The sequence below is a fragment of the Thunnus maccoyii genome, chromosome 5 (assembly GCF_910596095.1).
Source record: "Thunnus maccoyii chromosome 5, fThuMac1.1, whole genome shotgun sequence".
Lineage (NCBI taxonomy): Eukaryota > Metazoa > Chordata > Actinopteri > Scombriformes > Scombridae > Thunnus > Thunnus maccoyii.
The window spans coordinates 18,413,618-18,427,990 of record NC_056537.1 but is presented as its reverse complement, the minus strand read 5'-3'; the positions used below and the strand labels follow the sequence as shown (position 1 = coordinate 18,427,990).

General features: G+C 38.9%; 1 protein-coding gene across 9 annotated transcripts in view; it reads left to right on the top strand.

Moving 5' to 3' along the window:
- The first annotated feature begins 3,497 nt into the window (after positions 1-3,497).
- The window catches only part of mef2aa (myocyte enhancer factor 2aa), a 70,124-nt gene continuing 59,248 nt past the window's right edge, over positions 3,498-14,373 (top strand). For 6 of the 9 annotated variants that reach the window (XM_042411091.1, XM_042411089.1, XM_042411083.1 and 3 more), the window contains exon 1: positions 7,928-8,077. The gene's annotated coding sequence lies outside the window, so the exon portion shown is untranslated. Of the gene's footprint in view, positions 3,730-7,927; positions 8,078-8,322; positions 8,424-10,690; positions 10,816-14,373 lie in introns of those variants that run through there. The other 3 variants (XM_042411086.1, XM_042411085.1, XM_042411087.1) reach the window with 3 other exon arrangements.

Sequence of the window (14,373 nt, the reverse complement as noted above, 5' to 3'; positions counted from 1 at the left end):
CCACCGCCTCACCTGCTACCCCCTCACCGCCATCAAACCCTCAGCTCCTCACAGCCAAGTGCACTCAGCACGACATCACAATCATAAATCATCCTAAACAAAGCATGTTTAATCTGTGACGCGCAGGCCTGACACGCAAATTTATTACCTGTTGTAGGAAAACTGCATGTGCCCCACTGAGTCAAGCCTCTATTTACCTTTGAGAAACCAGTAAAATATTGGAAAGACAAAGTCTACAACAAAGGAAGCTGATGATGGCAGTGTCTTTCAGGCTGAATTCAGGAGACAAAGCCCCGCTTTACTCCACCATCCTACTGCCTTTTCATGGTGGATGACATGCTCGCACGACTTTCTCGACTGCACTTGCCAAAAAGATTTAGGGATTTTTCTCAAGCACATTTGTAAAACATGAATACCAAATTATCTCTTGTGGATTAGAGTTGGATAGCTGCTCTATGCCTGGTGTGAGTCATAATGCTTAGGGAGAACTGGGCACCTACTACCTACAATTGTGTGATAGAGAAGGTTTTTTAGAAATCAGCCATGCAGTAATAGAGCATTGTGAGGGAATATGCATTTAATACTGTGCTCAGTGTTCAAAGGCAGCAGTGTAGGAGCAATTCAGAAGATACGATAGCAAAAACAAAAGTTAGTATGAAGTAAAATGTTTGAATCTGTTTAAAAAGAGAGGACACAGACCCATAGATACAGTACACATATATTTCAGATTTTTTGAGCCTGGTTAACCTATCAGTTAAAAAGGTCTAAAGAAACAGGATTTGGAGCGTGGAACACTGTCTTCTCTAAATGCCGCCTGCAGGTAAACAGTGACAGTAGATCCAGATATCTTTAGCCTTCTTGCTATACAGTCTGACAAAATAAATTACAGTAGCATTAGCTTGATGTGGAAACATAGCTAAAATGCCAAGGAGAACTGGCTGAAAGGCAGAAATTAGAGTGGTCTCTCCCACACATTCCCTTTGGCAGACTCTCTTGATCCTGCTCGTCCTCAACATGTCTTTACACGGTAAATGGTGGGAATGAGAAGTGATGGCACCTGCTGACTGGCTATGGTGGTGTCAGAAACTCACACGATACACACACTATACATGCACATACATGCAGCATTTTTTTTTTGTTTATGATGCAATCATCAATTTAGAAAATCTTTGAAATTAGGCAACTGTGAAAAGTACAAAATGATTGTTTTGACTCATAGAATATCAAAGTTTCCCCCCCTAAAAAGCCAGAAAAGGCATCATAGCATCATGAATATTCTTCTATTTTAATAAATGTTACCACAGGAATTTAGAGCTGGCTCTCATTTTCAAAAAGATTTAAGAGGAAACTCATTTAACTCATGCAAATGTGTTTGTGAGTCAGTACCAGTCAAAACTTAAGACACCTGCCCATTCTCTTGAATGAGAAAGTGTATCCAAACTTTTGGACTGGTACTGTTTGTAATTCGCTAATATCACCTAGCAACTCATGACATTGAGAATTATTTGAGTCATTCCAGGTGATTAATTAAATAATACTTGAAATTAGGGACAAAATGAATAATGGTAAGAGCAGTTTCATTCCTGACCTTGTTCAATTTTTAATGAGCTCAGTACAATGGAGACTACATTTTATAAATGGAGCTATAGGCTCATGTGAATATTGGAGATAATTAAAGAGCTTGTGTTATTATTTGATTCTCTTTACATTTGCCGTGAAAAAAAGGGGTCCATCAAGTAAACAAGACAGGATGGATGTTTGGGCTACTCCACCTTGCAGCTGAAAGTATTCAGCAGTGCGATAAACAGAGAAGAATACATTAAGAAACCCAGGAGACTGGTAATCTCAAGAGAGATCATCAGCTCATCAGAAGGTCCTTTGTATGCTGTCGTTCTCTGCCTCGGGAAGAGCACAGGCGCTCGGCAAAACCTACTACAGTGTCAAAGTTGTATAGAAGTGAGATATAAACAAGAGAAAAACATCACAAGTTGTTCCTGTCATTAAACCTGTATGACAAATACACTGCATTGTCTTGATTTGCACAAAAAAAGCATTTGACTGCAGTTGACTATTAAAGCTAACTGGACATCTTCCTACTAACCCACATTCACTGAAATTCTCATAGCTCTGTGTTATCCGCTCTGCTTTCCTCAGCGAGCTGATATCATAACGGTTTCCATTTCAAGTGTCATTCCTTCGCATTAACAGTTGTGTGCTATTCTATGCTATTTGGAGTTGGCATGCCTTGGTTACTTTTAATTACAGTGGGTAATGAGAGAAGAGATCCAGACTGTGAGACATGGAGTATTTTTAGATCTTGATCTTGATTATCTAACACATAGCTGCGGTCTCCTCAGATATGACTTTGTTGGAAGACTTTTGTACCATCATGATTAAAATCGCTGTGGATGGAGAATTTCTGGACTTTGTAATCAGTCAATCAACACATTTCTAAATACTTAATGTACCAACCCGTCTAGATTTGAGTACTCGTGTACTTTAAACATTATTTATTATAAAAAATACGTGTATATTTGTTATAAAATAAAATCCCCAATTGGTTATGTAGGGAGCTCACACTACAGAGTATGTAATGGGTATCTTTAGATTATCTCAAAAGTCACTGAAACTGCTGTATGGCATTTGCTGGCAGTGTTTATCCCATGACTGAATGTGCAGGGAAAGGGAGATTGGTGAGGGCTGTTGAGGGCTTTTCAGAGAGGCTGCTTTAATGAGCCTCAGATAATGAAATGTTATTTCAGAGCTCGGTGGTCAGATCTCTGTCTCAGAAAATTGTGTGACTCAGTGATCTGTTTGTGCTTTTCTCATTTACAAAATAAACATCTATTTCTTTCCTCGCTATCGTATTGTGGATCAAACTTGACTTATATAGCCTAATAAAGCTTGCTTCATGAGACGCGTGTTTTAGGCCCCTTTTTTAATTGGAGAGAAAGAGTGTCTGGGTCTATTTGTGGTCTGGTGCAATGTTGGAAATGCCAGCTGTCGCGCATCAAAGCCCTGCTGGAACAAACCGTTATTTGACATGTCCCTGCAACTTGTTGAAATACATACTATGTCATGAATAATAACTTTTCCTCCCTAATTTAAAAAGGCAAATTAGCTCAAGTTTTGATAAATACGGATTAAAGATGTATTTAATCCTTTACATTTAGACACATACATTTTAAAAAGTTGGCCGCTGTTTAAACTAATTTTACTATTACCAGTACAGTATCAACCACAGAGAACATAAGCTTGTGAATGTTTTTCTAAAACTGTTCACTGTGTTGGAGAAAATGACATCTTTCTACACTTCTGTGAGAGGAATGAAAAATCCTCAACACCTTCTGGAGTTATGACTGACAGCTGTGGCTGGTCCAGAGAGCCCAGAGCCAAGCCCCATCACATAACGCATGCCCGACATGTCTATGTCCATCTGGGGTCCTACCCTTCAAACCACGGCCCCCCTTACTCTCTGCCGGCAGAGAGACCAAGGGACAAGAGGAGGAACAGGGTGTGAAGTCGGGCCTCTTAGGGCTCGAAGGGGAAGCATTCAAAGCCAGCTGGTCTGGCTTTGAGGTAAATCAATGGGCAGAGTGAAACAAAGGCAGCAGACAGAAGAGGAAGAGTTGTAGACAGCAAGAGATAAAGAAAGTCAAAAGGGAAGAGAAGTGGAGATTGGATCAGCAGGTTCTGTGAAGGCGTTTGTGCAACAGCAACAACAAACAGGTGAGAACACAGGTGTCAGGAAAGGTCCTGATGCCTTGCACATGGAAATGGATGCCAATTAATGCTAATGTCTTGACAAGTTTGATTCAGGTGTTTATAATGAATCCAATATTAGATTTTATTTCTTGTGTGATAATCTGGATTCATCACATACACTGTAGCATCATGCTCAAGTGAAACTTATTAGGCTGATGTAAATCACTACCATAAAGTTGGTTGTATTTTTTGCTAGCAACACTGTTTTTTTTTGTTGTTGTTGCTGCCATCACTTTGGGAAGATGGGAGGGGTGTATGTCGACACAAAGTTGCTGCTCAAGGGGATGCTGAGAGCAATATGGATCCACACTGTTGTCAGTTCGCATCAACCTGAACTCATAAACAACTGCAACACGGTAGAAACTTAACTGATGGAGAACAGGTGGAGACTCTTTCTGTCTAATTGTTTTTTTGTCACAACTGTTGTTATACACAGGAATGAGCAGAATAATGTGCATGTGCTCCTAGTGGCATGTGTGTAGTTAGAGTTGAAATTGTAATCCTGACTTTTCTGTGCTGTGCAGATCATTAGAATTCTATTAATAAATTACTGTGAAATTAGTTAAGATGAGGAGCTCTAATGCTAACTAGAAATATATACATTTCTGTAGTAAAGAGCAGACTCAACTAAGAGATTCGTTCTATTGATTAATTGAAGTGTACTGAAGTGTGTAGACTAAATATATGTCTTTATTAATCATTAGCATAATCTCACGTGATGTTGAAGCAGTGTTAGTGATAGGCCCATGGCTTGACCTAGCAAGATAGCAAGAAAAGGAGTGCTGAGTTTCAGATAGCCAATTTTAAACAAGTAATACTATAATACATTTTATTCAGTGCTTTTCATGGTATTTAAAGATGCTTTACACAGCAGAAAAAACACATTAAAAGCAAGAGAACATACTAAAAGTACATTATGTAGCAGGGAGCATTAAATCATACATTAAAAGCAGCTCTGAAAAGGTGAGTTTTGAGTAGTTTTTTAATGTGGACAAGTTGATGCAATCATGAGAGAGTTCCAGAGGGTGGGCGCAGCAATGGACAAAGCCCTGTCATCCCAGGTCAGGTGCTTCACAGAGTCTGTAGATGCTTTATGGGCATCTAGATAAATGTTACTATGCTTGAGTGAATTTGTCAGGGACATCAGTCTGAGGTGTTTTCTTGCAGTTTTCTTTAAGTGGCATCTCTCTGGGTCACATGCTGAATTTTGAAATCGATGCTTTTATGGTGCAAAATGCATTTTGTACACAAAACAAAAAGACAGTTTAGTGCCAAGTGTGTTTTTGCTGTTGTTTTGGCCATACACATAAATAATAATAAAGAATAAAGAAAATGAATTTGGTATAAATGTATACAAGCATGAATACCTTGTGATTTACAGATATGATAAAATAAATTTGTCTCTATATTCTGAAAGAAAATTTGCCTGAACTCTCATTTGGTACACCATAAGGTTGGGAAACCATTGATCAACAAACAACATTAAAAAGCTAACCAAGAAACAAATAAAAAAGCATTTTACTGTAAAACAAAAACTGCATTGCTCTAGATAATATCTGCAATTCTATGGCGAAATACAAAGGAGTGGTGTATGGGTGTATGAGTGGGAAACATATGGGAGAACTATAAATCAAGCCTTATTATGGCTACTATGAGAACGATAACAGTGTCCTTTAGGCTTAGCATTTTACATGTTTTTTTCTGTCTCTCTGAATGGACATGTACTGTATGTGTGATGTACACATTAATTTAATCTGGAGTCAGCCTCAACCCCCACAGATTATAATGAACAAAGTCACTGTCAAATGGAATTTCTGTGTGCCATAATATTGTCCTTCTGGAGCCTGAGTTTGCACACTAAAGCAAAACAGGCTGAAGCAAACTGCAGGAAGAGCCAGCCCACGTTGCCTCATGTTGCCATAAAGTGCGCCCTCATATAACCTGGACTGGTGCATGACCGAGAGCCAAGAGCAGAACAATGAAGACATGTCAAACTAAATTTGTTTAAATCTCACCATCATTACAGTTTACTGTAAGAAAGGTTGACACAAGAAGAATGTAATAAATACATCTAATTTCTCATATTGTATATATTGAAGTGTGGTCGGTAACAGAGGAACCTTCATGCAGAACTTTTGTATTATTATTAAGGTCAGTTGATGTTACTCCTTGACCCCTGAGAAATCAAGAGGGATGAGGAAGACTAGTCATGGCCTTTGCCTTTAGAGGTCAATTGTTGAAAAAGACACAGTAAGCACAATACTATACCAGACTTAAACAAATTAGATATTTGCCACCATACTTCCCCCTTTTCTTCTAAAAGCCCCTTTTCTTCATTAGTGAGTATGCAGTGAAATGAAACATTAAAAGAGGAGTTCTAAATAATCTAAAATTGTTTTACTATTCAACCAAGGCAATGGTGCCATCAATCACTTGTTTGCAGAGAAATCCGGTTGTTCTGACATTTCTAAAACTCAGAAATACATCTGAGTATATTAAAAACTTAAAGCGAGTTAACTCCAATGTAGTTTGACATTTCAAAAATGTCACTTGTGGTAATCAGTTATGTGTCTAAGAAGTCCCGTGACCTGACTGATGAAGTTATGTGATATAGAAGCAGTCATTCAAAGCAACATGACGTGCCTTTGTCTAATGTGTGAGACTTTTGTGCAATTTTAATGACTCCTCTGAGCCCCCTCTGATACAGTACCAGGTAGCAAGCAGTAGTGGAAGAAGGATTCAAATCCTTTTAAAAGTAACAATACCACAATCTAAAAATACTTAATAACAAGTACAAGTGTTCCATTCAGAATTTTACTTGAGAATAAGTACGTCATAATTATCAGCAAAATGTACTAGTGGTAAAAGTAAAAGTACACATTCTGGGGGCAAAATGGGCCCCTGTCAGTGTTATATTTTTATTTATTTGTTATTAATTTGATTATTACCACTGTTGCATTAATGTGTAAGTAGCATTTTGATGTTGTATGGTAAAAGTGGAGCTGATCTTAACCACTTAATATACTGTTAAGTAGTTTTATTTAAGCAAAACATCATATTTATAAGATCACCTTGGAATTTGTATGTTTTAATCTGTAAAGTAATAATGATGGCTATAGGATTAATGTTGTAGAGTAAAAAGTACAATATTTCCCTCTAAATATGGCGGAGTTAAAGTATAAACAAGCAGAGAGTACAAGTAGGCTACCTCAAAATGATACTTAATAAAGAACTTGAGTAATTGGTCTTAGTTACAATACTGGCTTATTGTCCTTTAACATCTGTGATAGCTTTAAACTGCAAAATGAGCATGTAGTTATTAAACCTGGCCACATGCTCATCTCATTCATATTAAATAAATAGTCAGACAGTTGTGCCGGATTTCTATCGCACCTGCTTCCAAATGCCAGCAAAACAGTCCAAGCACCACACCTCCTCTGATCCTGCACATACACGTGACATCCTCAAATGCGAGTCAAACAGGTCCCACCTTCCTCCTCTAATTGGCTGCTCAACAGACGCTGAGGGTTTCAATTGGACGAGCGAGGTGCCCTTTAAACCAAATTCCATTGCTGTTGTCTTAGAGATATGACGTCAAATGTTTCTAATGTGATGAGGCTGAGCCGAGTAATTTTGGGAAAGTAGTTGTCCAAATCTACAAGTCAGGCTTCAAGTTGAAGAAAACAGAATGTACTCTGGCTGACTGCAGTTTTGCGGTTTTGTCAGTTCTTTTTTGCCTGTTAGTTCTGTCAAAGTTTCCATAAGTTTAGTCTGTTTTTACTCTGTAACAGGGCCGATTTGGAACAGAGTTGTTATTATAATGGATCGGCTATGTCAAGATTCAAATGTGAAGCAGTATATCAACATGCATGTATACAAATAATCCGTAAGATATGTGTTGTACTTGTACAGCTACAAATCTGAAGCACTCTCACTTTATTTGCGACTTATAAGTTTCCAATATAAACACAGACAGTTCTCTAACTTGTTCCAATGTTTTGTTGGATTGTGTGTGTATGTGTGTGTGCGTGTGTGTGTGTGTGTGTGTGTGAGAGAGAGAGAGAGAGAGAGAGAAAGAGAGAGAGAGAAAGAGAGAGAGAGAGAGAGAGAGAGAGAGAGAGAGAGAGAGAGGGAGGCAGCTCGTCAGATAAGGGGAGGAGTCTCTAGCTGACAAGAGGGAGACTGGCTTTTCTGAGTTTGTCAGCTCCCCCTAAAATAGCAGTCAGCGTGTAAATGTGAACTGAAATTACGTTTATCCACTGGAGCCACCGATATAGAGTGTCTATATACAGCGACTGACTTGGGAGTAAAGGTGAGTAACGGAAATAGAAACAATGTTGCGGAGTGTGGCAGCGGCAGCTACAGAGAGTGAGAGTAGAAAAGCGCAAGAGGGAGACGTAGAGTGGATTTGGGAGACGGAGACAGTATCTTCGTCGGCGTACATGCGGAATGTGAGATAATACAGAATGTAAAAACCGCGTCGTGTCATCTAACATCTGTCATGTCAAATGATGTGTCAGCTTTTCACGCCGTAAAATGTCCAAGTGTCCGTTTAAAGGGTGCAGTCAGACGCGCGCGCGCTGTTGCTATCAGTTAATTGCGGGAAACTTTTACGGATTTCATCGTAAACACTAATACGCCGGTGACAATTCTTAACTGTAAGTCCCTCAAGGTGGTCTATTTGTGAATTATTATTCTTAAAAACTCACTCGGAGTTTATCGTGGGGTCGAAAGTGTGAAATGTTAAGCTGTACTTTGTGAAACAGGCGCATCGTTTGGGGGAAAATAGTAATCAATGTGTATGTAATAACACTGTTGAGCCATCATAACAGCAGCAGGCTACATTTCACTCAGTGACAATATCCTGGTAATGGAAGTCTGATATTGAGTTTACTGAAAATTATATGTACGCACATTGTGTAACTTTTCAAAACATCATGTAAACACCTCAACCTAACTTAAAATATAGTTGATAATTATTCACTGTATCTTATTTTTTATATATATGAGCGCGAAAGGTTGCCAGTTTTGATAACAGCTTAGTGGCGTTTTAATCTAGTTGGTGCTGGTCAGCTCGTGCACTGTGAAATTAAATATTTTTTTATTGTCATAGATGTTGCCACCAATGTTGTTTGTATGTTTACTATTTAATTTCACAAGAGGAGACTATCTGGCCAACTGCAAGTATTTTTAGTATTTATAAAAGTGAGTTGTATGATATAAAGTCATGCAACTAGTTCACCAGTTATTCTGGAACTTTAATAGTGCTTATAGCTGGTAGCTATTGCCTGGGTATAAAGTAAATCCAGTCATGCTTTATTTAAGGGAAATTATGGGGATAAATGGCCAGTTAAAGCTGAAAAAAGGTCAGCTGAAATGTCCCCAATCAGGTGAAGTAATGTGCCATGTTTTGGAGGTAATCTTTCTCTAGATAAACTCTTCACCGCTTAAGAAGATCACTTAAAGATCCCACTTTTATTTTATTATTTAAAGTAACAGGCTATGGGACAGTGCGCAGTACATTTAAGATCCGCTGTGTGTGTGTGGAGGGTTTGGTAACTGAGCCTGTGAGAGTGACTCTTCGCTGCGTAGTGGTTGTTTGAATCTCTCGGACTCTTGTGACCTTAACCCCTGGCCAGCTTGGGAAATGACCAACAGTAACCTGACCTTCTCAAATGTCTCTAGTGTAGGGCACCATACATGGCTCATTAGTGTGTGTAAGTTTTATTCAGTTTAAAAAAATATACACAAAACCTACAGTTTTCTTTATAGAACTTCTTAAAATCAGTATGAATCTAGTCTCTGGGAATTTTTGTTTGTGTGTTGCAACCTGTAAAGTTGTTTTGTAGTATTATGTGGATGAAATCCACCGACAGAAAATCCAAACTATATATAAGAATCCATAATAGTTGTGAGTTCAATAGATTGTTTAGTTGCATGTATTTAAAATTGCTTTAACCCCAATCATAAATATTTTACTACTTACAGTCCAACCCTCACTGATCAGATTGAACCAATGACGAATGTTATTACTAAAATAATTCCTCAGTGACACGAGTTGTTGCAGCAGTATTAAAAGCGCACTTGTATTTTTCTCTGTCCATTTTATGTTACCACCGTTCTGACGGCATGTACATTACCATACCAGTTGGTTGCCAGTGATTTCGAAAGCAAAGCAGTAAAGCACCCTCCAATCTGCAGTCATTAGCTTCTGTGCTGCCCCAGGCCTTGCCAGTAATGGGCCTTGTTGCTCATGATCCACATCACGTGAGCTCTTATGTCTAATGTGTGGGTGAGGGATTCTTTCAATGCTGCTGAAATGAATATCATTTTAACAATTTATGTCGTATATTAGTCAAAGGAATGAATAATCTATCTGTGAAGGTACAGATAGTGCCATCATAAACGTCACTCTCACATATGCGGTGAACTGTTGCTCTAACCTCAGAGACCCCAAATGTTCTGCCTTTGCCATTATGCAAACACACACAGAGAGGTCTGATAATACAACTATTAGATTCCACCTTGTATCATTTAATCAAGGATAGGATGATGTAGTAATGGCTGATTTTCCACAAAGACTACCACTGTTTATTAAATGTTTTAGCCTTGTTACATGTTGTGTTCGCGTGCTCCCTATGTCTCTGTAAATGTGCATTAGTACGTGTCGGCGAAGTTCTCAGTGGAAAGGGAGAAATGAGAGGTGGTGACGGTGTGAGGAACGGGCAGCTGCAGCATCTTTTACTGCACTCCTCATCCCACTTCAATCTCAGCGTCTCAGCTTCTCCTTCCAGGAGAAATGTGGAGTGTGTGGGCGAGTCGGATCTGCAATTAATGCTGGTTGTCAGAAAGAGAATGCTGGCGTTTACACGATGCCTCTGAATCACTGAGTGAAAGTCTTTCTCCTCCACTCTCCTCCTCCCAGGACATTTTTCCAAGGAGGACAAAACACCAGAAAGCTGAAAGCCACGATGTATTGACTGAAAAATAAGCGATAGAAGCTGCACATTCTCGGTCCAATAAAGAGGATAGTGTTTCTTTGATTGTTTGGTAAGCCAAGATGTTCTTTTATACTGCAAATTTAGCTACAGCATTACAGTAATTATGGATAATACGTTGTATAACAGTTTTAAATCTTTGAGAATCGTGATTGTGAGTCTATTTTTTTATATTTTTACTTTATTTAATCATATTTTGTACCATTGAAGTGGCATTTGAAACATACTGGTTTCTGAGTCTGTACATTTGGCAAATGAGCTTCAAGTGCAGTTGTGTTTTCTGGCATATAGTTAGATATTAAATATTGAATACAGTTTTTATTTAGTTTGGTTGGTAAAACTGGCTATAATAAGGTACTGAAACATCAGAAAGTTTGTGTAAGTTCGCTGAAAAAATTACCTAAATAGATTGAGGTGATTGTAGTAATTGACTTCCTCTCCTTTTCTTCGTACAGTTAATTCTTACTCTTATTTTTAGTACGTACTTGCATTCGTTTCTATAATCTTTTTATGGTCATTAGAAATAAAGATCACTGGCATGATAATGCTCATATCACTCAGTAAGCATTTAGCCTTCTCTTTGATTAACAAAAGCGTCTTGGAAACATGATTCATTGTTTATTGGAGCTCCATCATCAATATGGAGATTCCAGCATTCTCCTGTGAGACCTGGAGGTTGGATGCAGAATCTTGAGCCTGGCAGATAATGTTTTAGACCGCAGTTAACTGTAGACTAAAGAGAGGAAAAAAAATGTGTAATTCTTTTTTGTAAACAAATAGCTGACCTGTTAATATATGAATCTTATTTCTCTACATATCAATTTATATATAGTTTGATTATTTCCGTTGTTGTACAGTAAACCAACAAGCATGCCTAAACTATACATTTAAATCTGATAGTTGATAGTTTGATTTCAAGTTGAGAGAAAGTTGAGTTCTTTTAAATTTACTTTTTTTCTTTCTGAGTTTGATTCATGCTAAATAGGTCACTCTGGTGCCTGCAGTGTGGGTGTCACAGTGTGCCTTTGGTTAGCAGTGGTACTTCACTGCGCGGAGGCCCTGGGTTCGATTCCTGGCTCTCTTTTTCTGTGTGGCATTTGCACATTAGATAGGACATTAATGTGCTGTGATCATCTGCCATTGAACTGGGCATGAGTGTCCAGAACTGGCAGCGGGTGTCAGACAACATAAAGCTTTTAGATACTACTTACTGTTTTACATTTAAGTAGTTGATTCAAAGTTACAGGAATTTTCTTTTAAACATTAGAATTTTCTGAAATACACTGAAATTTAATTTTTTAGATATCACTGAGTCAACTGATATAGCTCATACTAAGGTTATTTATTTTCTTAACAAATGCTTCTTTAAACTTTCCTAATATTTAAAACTTTTCCTAATATTCCTAATTCCTAATATATATAATTGAATAAGTTCCAAAATGATTGCTGTAACAACATATGGCTCTGTGATTAAATAACCTCTGTGAATGTCACCTGCAGTGAGAAACTCTGTTAAGAATCTCCAGTGTTGTTTAGGCGCTCTAATAGCCTGCTTTAAGCTCAGAGGGTGAATGTATTACTCGCTGAAGCACCGTTAGTATAGCAGGACAGCTAGCTGTGACCTTTCAACTGTCCTGCCCTTGACTGAGACCTCTGGTGGTAAGCCACCCCGTTTGGCTCACTCAGCATATGTGCTGCTGAGCAGGGCAGAGCAGCTTAAGGCCGCAGCGTCTTTTCCTGTCTTCCAAACGAGACCTGACTGGAGGTCTCTTCACCTCGCCAACCTGGACCACACAGGAGAATCAGCAGGAAGATCCTCAAGCAGAGCCGCACTCTAAATCTGCTGTTAATCTGCTTTCACCACTATGATCCTAGTCTGTCTCTCAGTCAACATCAATACTAGTTACGGACTGTAACTCAAACAAACATAGCTATCATGCTATACATGCTCTGTAGCCATAGAATCCTGAAATAGCATCATAGTTACTTTTTATCATCAAATTATGATATGTTAAGCCCTTTTCTGCTAAACATGATACATATTTTCTTGCCCCCCCAGTTGCTGGCTATTGTTTTCAGTTTTCATATGTTACCATCTCTTATCTGCAGCAAGAATAACACATGCACACTGTGTGGTTTGGGAGGGAAGACTGTGGAAGCATGCGGTGGAGCAAAGGTGACGACTTTGTGAAGTCAAGTCATTTAGCACCTTTCTAAGATGCCACCTCCTCCTTCTTTGGGTTTCTGAAGTGCAAGAAAAACCACAGAATCACACTGCATCATCTCAAAAGTGAGTGGGCCACCCTTAGAGGACAGACTTGCCAAACGTGCGTGTCCTGTGGTTTGGTTAGTGATTATTTTTTAAGCTTGTTTTCTAGTTGTTGATTACAACAACACACAGTTGCCTGCATTGAGAGCTGGTGACTATACTGCTACACAATACTGTGGTGATATTATTCAGTTGAATCATCTATAAAGAAAAAAAAAAGAAAAGGAAGTTAAGAAAGACATCTCTTTGCTGAGTTGCATTTTAACTGAATTTTAATGAGACTTTGAAAAAAAAACACAAATCAAAGGAATATATTATAATCTAATTTACTAGATCAAAAGATCTCCCATGATTGCTAATATACCCCACTGTATTGAATTCCTGATGCTCTACTGTAGATCTTAAAAAGCATCTCTCACTGGAGATTTAACTTCTCTGGCTTTGTATAGAGTCGATTAAGTAGAAGCATCGTGAACAGACAAAGAATTGAATTGTGTGCAAAGTAAACTTTCTTCAAAGTCTGGTGAGCTCTGTGTGATGAGGCTGTTTACTGCATTGTTACTGAGTGCTAAAATAGGCGATTTGAAACATCAGTTGCAGCCTTTATCACCAATTATTCTAGCCTCCCTTATGTTACCCATGATGGTAATAAGTAGAGTCCATGAAAAAGTGTTTATCAATGGTTTGTGTAGTAAATACAGCTGTGAGACCTGGGTGTCACAGTTCCTACAGCGAGCCCATTGACTTAGTCCAGTGGCTGCTGGAAGGAAGAGCTGGATCCCCTGCAGCTGGGCTGGCCCTATGGCCCCATGAGCTGCAGGAAGGGGGCTTGGCCTGCGATATCCTTGTTTTTCTGTCTGTCTGAGAAGCCCTGTGAACAAGGACAGCTGGGGGGGATGCGATTCCTCCCATTATTCTGTAGCACACATCGGCCATATGAACAGGGAAGGGAAGTGACCTGGCCCCCCTCTGCTCTAGAAGCTGCTCCAGTCCACCCCAGGGCTCTGACTTGCAGTTCAAAGTTGTCTTCCACACTGCTGTTAGGGCTGCGCTCCAGCAGCGTGAACAGTGAAAAATCTAATGCATGTTCTTTTTTAGTCAGACGACGAGATTCCAAAGTGTTGTACATTAGGCAGAGATACAGTATGTTTTGTGTGCAGATTTAGGATGGAAAGAATGTCTTTTTGACCTTGCTCACTTTAGGGGAAGTGTAAGCCTGGTCAAGTGTCATTTCGAGACATGATATCATCTCTAAGCTCACGGTTTAAATCCTTGCACTCTTGCTGGCCATATTTGTCAATTTTGAGATTTTCATCTAGTTAAAACTACTATTTGAATCAA